The following is a 13,152-nucleotide window of genomic DNA, read 5'->3' on the forward strand; positions in this document are numbered from 1 at the left end:
AAAAAATGACGGGACGGCCTTTTTACGCACGCGGCCACACGCGAAGTAACCCCAGGGCACGCCAGACATCTTGAACCTGCGCTTTTACAACAGGCACCTTTGCATTCTGGGACATGTAGTTAACCCCCGCCCCCATGATGGAAGATTGGGGAGAAATGTCGGGTGCAGGTGGACAGGCAGAAACGGATGCGTGATTATTGGGTGTCGGAGAGGAGGGGTCGCTAAAGTGTAGTTAGGGGTGCACGAGGGAAGGCAACGACTACATCTTCTCACACCAATAAGAGAACCTTCTCTAAACTCCAAGTCAGGAGGTGCCAGACTGAAGCCAGCGCTTCGAGGCGCGTTAACGTGCAGCGTGAGCGCTATACAGACCCCCCAACCACCCTCCGCCGCGTACACGGAAAGGTTCATTTAATGCATGCCGGGAACTGTAGTTCTGTTAATGCCAGGTGTGGGGGATGCCAAGCCACCAGATGTGATTAGAGGCCCAACCTCTTAATGGGGCCTGTGAGGGTGTGTGTGCCCACCAGAAACTAAAGATGGGCGCGTGGAGTCGGAGAGCAAAGAATAAGAGGTGGGGGTGTTAGGAGAAAAGGAGCGGGAGGAGAAGAGGGCCCGGAGAGGGTACCAGAGTAGCTTCAAAAACAGGCACACATTAAAGGGCACATACCTGCAAGTGGGGGAGGCTTCTGGAGACGGGGATAACGCGCCTCGGCCACTGGAGGTCACGGGGAGGGCCCTGCCTTCCTCCTCATCTTCATCATCGGCATCTCTTCCCCTGGGAGGGAGGGAGGGCTGGCTGAGGATGGGTAGCCAAGGATTCCGTGCACAGCTCGGCACCCACTCCTGCTGCTCCTTGCCTGCGCTCCCAGGGCCCTCCCTTCCTAAACCCCGCTCACCCCAGCCCCTCCCACCAACTCCAGTCTGGCCTCCATAAGCACCGCCCTCCCCAATACACTCCTGAAGTCCCGCCCCTTCGCTCGCCCTTCTTGGCCTCCATCCCCAGGGCCTTCCCCAAGCCCCGCCCCTTCTCTCACCCAGCCTGGCCTTCCTCCCTAAGCCCCGCCCACAAAGACCCCGCCCCTTCTCTCACCCAGGCTGTCCTCAGTCTCTTCCTAGGACCCGTCCTTCCTAAGCCAAGCTCATCCGAGCCCCCCTCGCCTCCCCCAGTATCTCACCCAGGCAGACCTCTCGCCCGGACCCTCCTAAGCCCCTCCCCTGTCTGGGCTCAATCCCTCCTCTGACGCAGCCCGGCCTCCCTTCCCACCAATGCTGCTGCTGCTCCAGGATTGGTCACCGCCCATCCCTGACAGGGTCGCCTCGCCCCTCTTCAGCTTTCTACTAACCACCGGCTTCTCCCCTCCCCAGGCCCCGCCCTCTGCCTTCCCACTAAATACAACTATGAAAACGGTGCTTTATTGTCATGACTGATATAGTATGCTGGGCTGTGGTGCAGTACACTGTCACACACCTCTGAGTGTACACCTCTGAGTGTTCTGCACCCTGTCACTGGGCTGTGGTGCAGTACACTGTCAACTGAGTGTTCTGCACCCTGTCACTGGGCTGTGGTGCAGTATACTGTCACACACCTCTGAGTGTTCTGCACCCTGTCACTGGGCTGTGGTGCAGTATACTGTCACACACCTCTGAGTGTTCTGCACCCTGTCACTGGGCTGTGGTGCAGTATACTGTCACACACCTCTGAGTGTTCTGCACCCTGTCACTGGGCTGTGGTCCCTTATACTGTCACACACCTCTGAGTGTTCTGCACCCTGTCACTGGGCTGTGGTGCAGTATACTGTCACACACCTCTGAGTGTTCTGCACCCTGTCACTGGGCTGTGGTGCAGTATACTGTCACACACCTCTGAGTGTTCTGCACCCTGTCACTGGGCTGTGGTGCAGTATACTGTCACACACCTCTGAGTGTTCTGCACCCTGTCACTGGGCTGTGGTGCAGTATACTGTCACACACCTCTGAGTGTTCTGCACCCTGTCACTGGGCTGTGGTCCCTTATACTGTCACACACCTCTGAGTGTTCTGCACCCTGTCACTGGGCTGTGGTCCCTTATACTGTCACACACCTCTGAGTGTTCTGCACCCTGTCACTGGGCCGTGGTGCAGTATACTGTCACACACCTCTGAGTGTTCTGCACCCTGTCACTGGGCCGTGGTGCAGTATACTGTCACACACCTCTGAGTGTTCTGCACCCTGTCACTGGGCCGTGGTGCAGTATACTGTCACACACCTCTGAGTGTTCTGCACCCTGTCACTGGGCTGTGGTGCAGTATACTGTCACACACCTCTGAGTGTTCTGCACCCTGTCACTGGGCTGTGGTGCAGTATACTGTCACACACCTCTGAGTGTTCTGCACCCTGTCACTGGGCTGTGGTGCAGTATACTGTCACACACCTCTGAGTGTTCTGCACCCTGTCACTGGGCTGTGGTGCAGTATACTGTCACACACCTCTGAGTGTTCTGCACCCTGTCACTGGGCTGTGGTCCCTTATACTGTCACACACCTCTGAGTGTTCTGCACCCTGTCACTGGGCTGTGGTGCAGTATACTGTCACACACCTCTGAGTGTTCTGCACCCTGTCACTGGGCTGTGGTCCCTTATACTGTCACACACCTCTGAGTGTTCTGCACCCTGTCACTGGGCTGTGGTCCCTTATACTGTCACACACCTCTGAGTGTTCTGCACCCTGTCACTGGGCTGTGGTGCAGTATACTGTCACACACCTCTGAGTGTTCTGCACCCTGTCACTGGGCTGTGGTGCAGTATACTGTCACACACCTCTGAGTGTTCTGCACCCTGTCACTGGGCTGTGGTGCAGTATACTGTCACACACCTCTGAGTGTTCTGCACCCTGTCACTGGGCTGTGGTGCAGTATACTGTCACACACCTCTGAGTGTTCTGCACCCTGTCACTGGGCTATGGTCCCTTATACTGTCACACACCTCTGAGTGTTCTGCACCCTGTCACTGGGCTATGGTCCCTTATACTGTCACACACCTCTGAGTGTTCTGCACCCTGTCACTGGGCTATGGTCCCTTATACTGTCACACACCTCTGAGAGTTCTGCACCCTGTCACTGGGCTATGGTCCCTTATATTGTCACACACCTCTGAGTGTTCTGCACCCTGTCACTGGGCTATGGTCCCTTATACTGTCACACACCTCTGAGTGTTCTGCACCCTGTCACTAGGCTATGGTCCCTTATACTGTCACACACTTCTGAGTGTTCTGCACCCTGTCACTGGGCTATGGTCCCTTATACTGTCACACACCACTGAGTGTTCTGCATCCTGTCACTGGGCTATGGTCCCTTATACTGTCACACACCTCTGAGTGTTCTGCACCCTGTCACTGGGCTATGTTCCCTTATACTGTCACACACCTCTGAGTGTTCTGCACCCTGTCACTGGGCTATGGTCCCTTATACTGTCACACACCTCTGAGTGTTCTGCATCCTGTCACTGGGCTATGGTCCCTTATACTGTCACACACCTCTGAGTGTTCTGCACCCTGTCACTGGGCTATGTTCCCTTATACTGTCACACACCTCTGAGTGTTCTGCATCCTGTCACTGGGCTATGGTCCCTTATACTGTCACACACCTCTGAGTCTTCTGCACTCCTGTCACTGGGCTATGGTCCCTTATACTGTCACACACCTCTGAGTGTTCTGCACCCTGTCACTGGGCTATGGTTCCTTTATACTGTCACACACCACTGAGTGTTCTGCACCCTGTCACTGGGCTATGGTCCCTTATACTGTGTAAGAGGATTCAATTCAGCACTACAGCTAAGTTAACGCCTAGTCTAGAATACTGAATGAAAACCCTTATTGATATATATTTAGGTCCAGTTCATGCGTTCCGGATGACTACCCCTATATAACACCCCTCTCTTGGAATCCCCCTGACCCCACTGAGCCAAGAAGTAGTTCTGTTTTGCAAGTTTAACAGGTTTATTGGATAATTTAAAATATATATATAGATCACACTTTATAATAAATTAATAATTGAATAGCACACTTAATCTGATATGATAAAGATCAACAACGGAGAATCTGGCACTAGCACACTTCTTTATAATCACTAATGAGTTGACATGAAATGGATAAGATAGCACACTGGTAAATAGATACAGAAGTATAATGTGGTAGAGAATGCTTTATAGAGTTCAACTGGATGTAATGTTCAATGAAAATGCAATACAGAAAATACTCAATATGATTTCAACAAACAAGGTAATCACTTTTCTCTGGCAATCCCCTCCCCCCCTTGATGCAATGCAAGGAAATGGAAGGAAGCACACAGTTCTCAGAAATGCAATCAATGTAATCCGTTCAATCCAGCAAGCTTAGACAACAGAAAACAGATAGGAGTTTTGAAAACACAAGCCCAAATTGCTTTGATATGTGCTGGCAATGAATTAAAAAAATATGCTAAACGCTTTTAATTCACTTACAGAGGTTCAGGGTGAGTGGTATCTAGTTAATATTAGTCCAGGCTCACACTAGCAATGATGCAGGGATAGTTAGCAGGTTAAACGAATTTCTGGCAAATGGAAGGCAAGCAGCAGCAGTTTTTACATGTGAAGAAATTTGCAAATCGCGGTAAAATTCGCGGATGCGCCGAGCGCTATTACAGGAGAACCACAAGGACTATCTCTATCGTTTTGGGGTCCTAGGAAAGCCTAGGATCTCATCTTCCAAATGAAAGTTACTGCAAGTCTCTAGCACAAACGGTTGCGGAGATATGAGCGATTAAATAACGGTCGTTTTTCAGTTTGCAAATTTCAAAAGCTCAAAATGACAAGTGCAGCTTGCAACTAGAAATGACAGGTGACAGCTAGGAGGCAGTTCTACTTAGGTTAAATAGATTGAATTAGATGAATTTAAACTAAGAGATTGGTTCTACACAGTTCTGCTGGGTACTCACACTATATTCTTGAATTAAATGGGCCTCATCACGGATCTGGTCAGGGTTTTAGACTGGGCTCTGGTCACTCTCTCTGCTGGTCTGGGTCTCTCTGGGTACAGCACTGCTTTCTCTCTGGTCTGGTCTCTTAGTTCTGGATAGATTGAAGTCTCTAGTTTGGCTTTCTGGAGGTTGATGGAGGTAAGTATGGATTTTTCCGGCAGAGCGTCCCGCTGCAGATGGATTTGGAAAGTCCCTATCTGTCCTGACTGTCTGCTTTTATGTGTTTAGAATGTGGGTGTGTTCTAGCATCACTGACCCTGCCTCTCTCTCAGCTTCTAATTGGTCAAACTTCCATTTCTTATTTGATTGGGGAATGAACTGTGAGTCAGAGTGATGTCATTTTACAGCCTGCAGAAAGTCCACTCCTCCTGTCAACTTACACACAAATCTAGATTTGAAACAAATACATATTTGCAGAGGTACATATTGTTTTAAAATCATATGCACCCATCATGCATTACAGGAGGTATCCCCTGTTCAAACTCTGCTCTTCCTGGGAGCTTGCATTCAGAACTGGCACATATTTCACTTTTTAACTGATTTTGCAATTTCTGACATGGACCCAACTTTACATACATGTGTGCAGGGAGTAGGGACATTAACTGATGAAGTTTCAGATTTTTAACATGCATACATTTAGAGTTATATCCACTTTTCCGCTGACACCCCCCTGAACACGCCACCGGGTCGAAAAACCTCTTAAAATGTGGGCAGAAAAATCACAAGAATTATGGTGTCCTTTATAAAATTTTCACATGTCCGCTCTATGAGTTATTCATCTTTTTAAAGTTATGTTCTGGCTCCAAAGGGGTGTGGTTTACCCTCAGCACAAGGTTGAATTTCTGGTTAATCCAGTTCTGCCAAGCCAGCTTGCTCTCACAGGCAGTGCCCCTCCCAGCTCCTGCCAAGAGGAAGCTACATTTTACGACTGCGTAATAAAAACCTTTGCCTGAGTGAAGAGGGCTTTGTTCACTCTCCTACAGAGCACAGATAATTCAATTATCAGATAGATGGCATATCCTTAGTGTGGGCAGCAAAAGGAAGGTTGGCCTGGGAACACAGCTGTGACTCAAGTTTCCCTTCTGATGGGGGTAGTTGCCAGGCAGAATTCAAGTTCCTTAAGCCAGGTTTCAGATAAAATGTCACTTTTTGTTCCCCAGTCTAAGTCAAGACATTTTTTTACATATGCAGCTAGAAGGCTGATTCTAAGTTTAAAACTATGACATTTAAACAATTACAAAGGCATGTGACACCAAACATAGGTCACTCATTTAATCTAACATTTTCGATTTTAGTGTCTTTAAATCCAGTGCAACTTAAACTGCTGACTCCATAGCAGTTTTGTTATAAGCATTGTTTTGGGCTCTTCATTTCCCAGATTTTGTAGGCACACAACACTCCATTCTGCCAAATGTCTGCTGGTGTTCAGTAAATATTTTGCACATATTGCAATGTTTGAAATAGGCACTTTGGCTTGCCTTCAGAGAAACACAGGGTGGTTTTAAACTGCCGGCTTTTGGATAGTGGTGAGCACTGGTACTGCACCCATTTTTGGGATTTAAGAAAATGAATTCCCCACAATTCTAGGTTGCATTTGGCAATCAGCATTGCCATTCCCAATGGTTTCAGACTACTGTGTGGGTAGTCCAATGGTGGTTTTAGGCAGTTTCCTTCTGTGCCCATAACATCGGCAAAAATGGGTGGCAGCCTATTCTTCCTGCATTTCCCTGTGCATTTTCTGGGAAGCTCTGGCCATCATGATGTTTTCATGTCAGTACTGCACAGTTTTGAGGTACGGCTCGGATGCATGGGTAAATACATCCCACAAGCCCCCCTCTTGCGATGGCCATTCTATTTCACGAATGGGACTCGCAAGACCTGGGATGTTTCCTCATCTTCTTCCAATAGATGGCACAGTTCAGCCTCTTCTTCTCCATCCGGTACTGATCGATCGGTTCTCCTCGCCAGTCCTGATGGGAGTATTGGGCGGTCCACTGGGCCCATTGGATCTTCGTTCCCGGTCTCCGGATCACCCTCCTTGGCCAGTCTCAAGGTCTTCTTTCTCCTAGGACGACAAAGGAAGAGCGGCAATACCTACTCATAGACGTTTTTCCACCACTGTTGAGATGGTGGGACAGCATATGCATTTCATCATGACGAAACATTACATTCTTACTTTGATAAAAAAAACAGTATAACTAAGAGACAGTTTCATGCAAATCACAGTATGTTAGAGACTAGATGTGGTACGTTTTATAATTGGAACTGAATTAGTCTGATACAGTACCCGCTAGGATTCCAGAGGATTCCTCCAGTTGTTGCAGAGTGTGCCTGGGATGGCAACACTTCAACTGGTTTATGTGTACCCACTTGTCTTCCCCCTCTGCCGAACCGCCTTTGGGGATGCGGATCTTGTAGGCCACAGGGGAGATCTTATCGACGATCTCAAAGGGTCCCTTCCATGTAGGCAAAAATTTGCGCTGCTTGGCCTGGTTCCTTTGGAAGTTGTATAGATAGACCCGGTCTCCCACCTGATATTCCTTCCTGGAAGTTTTCAGGTCATAATGGGTCTTCATGCTATCAGCTGATCTTTCTAGATTCCGCTGAGCATAAGCAAAAGCATGTTGGAGGTGTTTCCTTAAATTCTCTACATACTCATGAGTAGTGGAGGCATTTATCAGTGTCTGCTCTTGGGTCCTGTAGAGCAAATGCTGAGGAAGCACCATCTTGCGCCCAGTCATCAACTCAAATGGTGACATTTTGGTTGCAGATGAAGGGGTAGATCTGATAGCCATTAGGACCAGGGGTAATCGGATATCCCAACTTGACCCAGAATCTGCCACAAACTTCTTTAATATGCTCACAATTGTCCGGTTATATCTCTCTACTGCCCCAGAAGAAGCTGGCCGATAAGCAATATGCAGCTTTCTCTTGACCCCCAGTATCTCCCACATCTTTGTCATTACTTCACTGGTGAAGTGGCTACCTCTGTCTGACTCAATCCTTTGAGGTAGACCAAAACGGGAAAAGATGTGGTTAATCATCAAGGCAGCTGCAGTTTCTGCCTTGCAATTTGGGGCTGGGAGACATTCCACCCACTTGGTAAACAAGCATGTCACAGTCAACATGTACTTATTCCCCCTAGCCGAGCGAATCACAGGGCCTACAAAGTCGATTTGTAAATCTGACCATGGGAGTGTCATTCCCCTCTTTTGTAAAGGCGCCCGGTGTGTGAGGGATGTCGGCTGAAATTGTGCACACACAAGACAACCCTTCAAATATTGGTTGAGGTCCTGGCCCATGTGTGGCCAGTATGCAACCTCTCTTAAGATTTCCAATGTTGTGTGAAACCCCCTATGACCGGCGGTGGCCGCATCATGGGCGTGACTTAACATCAGGCTTCGGAATGAGGTAGGAACCACCCACTGATCGTGGCCAGCTTTGGATTTCCTTACCAGCAAACCGTCTTGGATCCGGAACATTTTTGGACATTTCATCAACACTCTTAGGTCCTCTTTCCCAATGTAATCGGTATCCGTCAGGGGAAAGTTCTCAGGGTCCTCAAGGTGCTGGTAAAATTTACCAATAATTGGATCCCCCTTCTGAGCAGTAATCAAATCAGCATCAGGGGTCTCCTTACTCCATTGTGCAATTGAAAGGTCGTTGTGAGCATTTGTCTGGGACCTAGTGATGGCAGTGACCTGGATTTCCCCCAACAGGGACTCAATCTCAATTAGATCCCCTTGGATGGCCCCGGTTTTGGCCAGCTGATCAGCTAAGTCATTTCCAGTTTTGTCTGGTCCCCCTACTTTGGAATGACCCTTGATCTTTTTCCAATAGATGGTCATCTCATTCGAGGTGACCAGATCATCAATGTTTTGGATCAACTTCCCATGTTTCAAGGGTTTGTTGTTAGCACATAACATGCCTCTGGTTTTCCAATTAACCAGGTGCTCCACGAACCCGTTCCGTACATAATCCGAATCTGTGATTATGACCAGTTCGTGGAGTTGATGCTGGACAGCAGTGAGGATGGCCTGATGCACAGCCATCAATTCTGCCACCTGACTACTTCGGGGACCAATTCTGTATCCAGCGGAGGGTTCTGGGGACTCATTCACCCATGCATTCCCTACGCCGGCCACCAGTTATTTCTCCCCGTTGTTGTCAACATGGTAAGAGCATCCATCCACATAGACAGTGGGCATTCCCTCACACTTGTCTTCTTCAAAGACCTTGTGTGGGGAATTAAGGTATGCCTCCATGTTGTCCTTGATTTTTAGACTTTCGTCCTCGAGACAGTTTTCTCTGGCACAATCATGCAAGTCAGCCAGACCTTGCGCGAGGGGACTCTTCTTGTTTTGGCCATATCTGACCTCCACAGGAAAGCCTTGCATTGACAGAATCCAGGAAGTAATTCGGGAATTACTCACATTTCCGGCCCGGATTCTGTCACTTTGGAGATATTGCAGAGGCTGGTGTGGAGTCTCCACTATGATGTGTTCCCCCTGGATAAACGGGCGGTAATTCTTCAATGCCCACACCGTTGCCAGGAGTGCCTTCTCACAATCGTTGAATTTTTCCTCCACAGAGGATAAAGTTTTGCTCGCATAGGAGATTACTTTATTGACCTTGTCATGCTTTTGGTATAATACTGCCGTCAAGCACGTATTAGAGAACCCCGTCTCCAGGAAGAACTCCTTGTTTCTGACAGGGTAAGCTAGGCAAGGTGCTTGTGAGAGGCTTCTTTTGAGTTGTTTTACTGCCTCGGATTGTTCTGGACCCCATTCCCACTTGACCCCCCCTTCAGGAGATGAATCAGGGGTCTGGTGATCTCTGCGTAGCCCTCAATGAACTTTCTGCTGTAATTAGTCAGTCCAAGGAGGCTCCTTAGTTCCTGCAGAGTTGTGGGGTCTTTCAGTTTCTGAAGTGCTTCCACTTTCTTTTCCTGGGGACAGAGACCCTGAGGAGTAATCTCATGCCCCAAGAAATTAACACGGGTTCTACACCACTGTGCTTTCTGAAAGGAAAGTTTTGCTCCGGCGGCCCTCAACTGTGTCAGAACATAACGGATCTCCGCTATGTGTTCCTCCACAGATGAACTTTTGATGAGGACATCATCTACATAAGCCAGGTTACCCCTCGCACCCAGGTCGGGCATGGCCTTATGTAGGAAAATGTTGAATTCATTGCCGGAGTTGAGGTATCCGAAGGGAGTCCGGGTCCATGTGTACTGCTGGCCCCCAAAGGTAAAAGCCAGCTTGTATTGGTCCTCCCTACTGACAGGCACAGTCCAGTATCCATTGGTCAGGTCTATTGCAGTGAATACCTGTGACCCCTGGATCTGGGCCAGCCCTTGGTCAATGTAGGGAAGAGGCCATCGGGAAGTATGGACCCGTTTGTTGAGCTCCCTGAGGTCAGCACAGAGTCTCCACTGGCCGTTTGGCTTCAATATCCCCAGCACCGGATTATTGAAGGTGCTGTGGACTGGACGGATTATTCCCCGGGACTCAAGGTTCTTAATTATTTCAGTAAGGGACTCCATTGATGCGAGAGGCAAGCGATATTGCTTCACAAACACAGGAGTCATGCCAGGGTCCGTGGGGATTGTTGTTGTGTGGATGTCAGTGCGACCACAGTCATATGAGTCTACCGCAAAGAGATCTTGGAAATCCAAGAAAACTTGTTTCAACTTTTGCTTTTGTTCCAGAGTCACACAGGCATCAGCTAGGTTGACTCTCTCTTCCACCATCTGCCTGAAGCCTGGAAAGACTTCTGGTTTGGCTATCTCAGCGGCCTCCTCCAACTGGGTGGAGAAGTCCCTGGTCAGAGTGCTGATTTGAACCGGAGGCTTCAGGTGGGAAAGGCAGCCCTCATGGACTTGGAAAATCACCTCATCCCTCCTGAAGTCACACGTCACATCTTCCTTACCATATGGGCAGGAAGTGTACACCAGGAAGTTCCCCCCATGCCGGGTGAAAATCCTGTCTGGTGTTGTATTGTCATCACTGTCACTGTCAAAACAGTCCTTGGGGATTGGTCCTAACAGTTCGTTTACAAGATCAATGGAGAAATGTCGGTCATCAACCGCCATTCCAATAATGGTGCCTGCGGCTAGAGTAATACTCTTTAAGTCGCTGTTATCCACCTCTATTGGAATGGTGTCATGTTCTAGGTTGACTAATGGAGTTGGGTTTACCCCCAACCCTTGCTGTTGGAGAGAAGCATTTATATGTATGTAAGCATCAGGGTTTTTCAACTCTTGTCCCCTTTTAACTTTCACTTCCAGGGAGAATTGTCGGGTCCTTTCTGGGATGGTGACTTCCTCTTTGATCTGAATTTCAACTGCATAAGGTAGCAATTGAGCTGACCTAAATGCTTTTTCTGGATCATCAAAGCCCATGGGATTATCCGCTAATCGGGACCAAGCTTTGAAGTTTATTAGGTCCAAACTAATGGCAAAGCGATTGAGAATGTCACTGCCTAAGTAAAAGGCAGCAGTGACGTCTCGCACGACCCAACAATTATGGACTATGCTCTTGTTGCCAATGGAGATTTTGAGCATACACCTGCTTGGCAGGAGATGTTTGGAATTAGGTGCTTCCAGGTCCATTTCCCATTTGTCTATCAGTTTGAAGGTGGGAATGGCTGGATCTTTTGGGAGTTGGCGAAACATGGCTTCGCTGATGAAGCTCTTACCATTGTTCACACACACTCGAGCGAGAACAGAGTCCTTCCCCTCATTTAACTGAACAGGGATGAACAACTGCTCTCCAATTTGCTGAATATCAGCCAGGCTTTGAGCTGATTTCACATCTTTCTGGACTATAGGAGTGGGAGTTTCAGATTGTGGATTGGTATAGAATTTCAGAGTGTTTCCTTCCAGCGTGGAATACCACCTTAAACTGGAAGGAAGGTTGATTTTCAGAAATAGAGAGGACCCCCCATCACCAGTCTGTTGTCCTACTGCTATTACTGTCACATCTGGAATTTGGCTATTCTGGAAGTGAAATTTTACTTGGTCAGATTTTTGTTCAACCATGTGGCATGTGCCGTTTAAACTAACATGGTTGACACTCTGTTTTAATTTTATTGGTCGGCTAGTCTGGGTCCAGAGGACCTTGTTTACACAATCTATTAGGGGTGACAACCTTCTCAGGAGGTCATTCCCTAGTAAACAAGGGGTGCCCTCTGGGGTCACAACTATGACCGGGTGTTTCAACTTGTGTCGCCCGATCTTAATGTCCAAGTCTGCCGTCCCCTCGACGGGAATTTCCTTCCCGTCAAAGTTCTGCAGTTGTCCAGGAAGAGAGGTGAGAGGAATTTGGTAATTCTCTCCCCTTCCTGCATTCAGTTCGTCAAAGGCCCTTCTGGACAGAAGGGTAGCTTGAGATCCAGTGTCCACCAGCGCTGAGATTGTACCCTGCCCCTGTACTTGTACCGGGGCATAATATCTTCCCTCCTTCTCCTCAAGGGGGCACAGATAATGTACATTTTTGGACAACTGGTGGGCTAACTTTCTGGTCTTGGACATCGCTAGCGAAGAGATTTGGGCAGAATTCTGTGGAGAGCCTTGGGAATCTGAAAGAAAAATTTGGCAACTGGAGATCAGAGCCATTGTGGGTTCCCCTGGCTCCGGTTCTAGGCCACCCCCCCCTTTTTGGAGGCAGTCACCAGGATGGGTTTGAACCAGGGGGTTTTCTTGCTGTTTGTTCTGGGATGAGATAGTGGGCGGCGGTAGCTCAGTCTCCACATCTCCCCAGTCTGGATTTGCATCCCTAGGGACCCATTTTTCTTTGGGAGGAGTTCCCCCCTCTCTGAAGGAGAAGATCCTTTTCCCAGGATCCTCTGAGGATCCCTCTCCCTCAAATTGGAAGATCTGTACCTCCTCCTCAAACTGAGTCTGTTTGGGTTTTTTTTTTCTCCTACCCCCCCTCTGCTCCTTAGGAGGCAGACTTTCAGGGGCAAGAGATTTTGTTTCTGGTTCCTGGGTTTCCAGGGGCTGTTTACAAGTGAGGAAGGAAGCTTCCTCCAAGGCTTTACACCCCCCTTCCCTTTGTGCCTCCTCCCTGGGAACCGGTGAATTATCGGGGTGCTGCCCCCGTCATTGTTCTGGAGCACCAGGTCCAGAGTTGGGTGCGTTCTGCGCCGGCACGCC

The 13,152-nt window shown here is 48.8% G+C and overlaps 1 protein-coding gene across 1 annotated transcript in view; it reads right to left on the reverse strand.

Moving 5' to 3' along the window:
• The window catches only part of DDAH2 (DDAH family member 2, ADMA-independent), a 114,230-nt gene extending 113,309 nt beyond the window's left edge, over positions 1 to 921 (reverse strand). Inside the window, exon 1 of the mRNA XM_069635160.1 lies at positions 671 to 921. The gene's annotated coding sequence lies outside the window, so the exon portion shown is untranslated. The remainder of the gene's footprint in view (positions 1 to 670) is intronic.
• Between the last annotated feature and the right edge of the window lie 12,231 nt (positions 922 to 13,152).

Source organism: Ambystoma mexicanum, chromosome 13 (assembly GCF_040938575.1).
Source record: "Ambystoma mexicanum isolate Mex_15411 chromosome 13, UKY_AmexF1_1, whole genome shotgun sequence".
NCBI classification, from domain to species: domain Eukaryota; kingdom Metazoa; phylum Chordata; class Amphibia; order Caudata; family Ambystomatidae; genus Ambystoma; species Ambystoma mexicanum.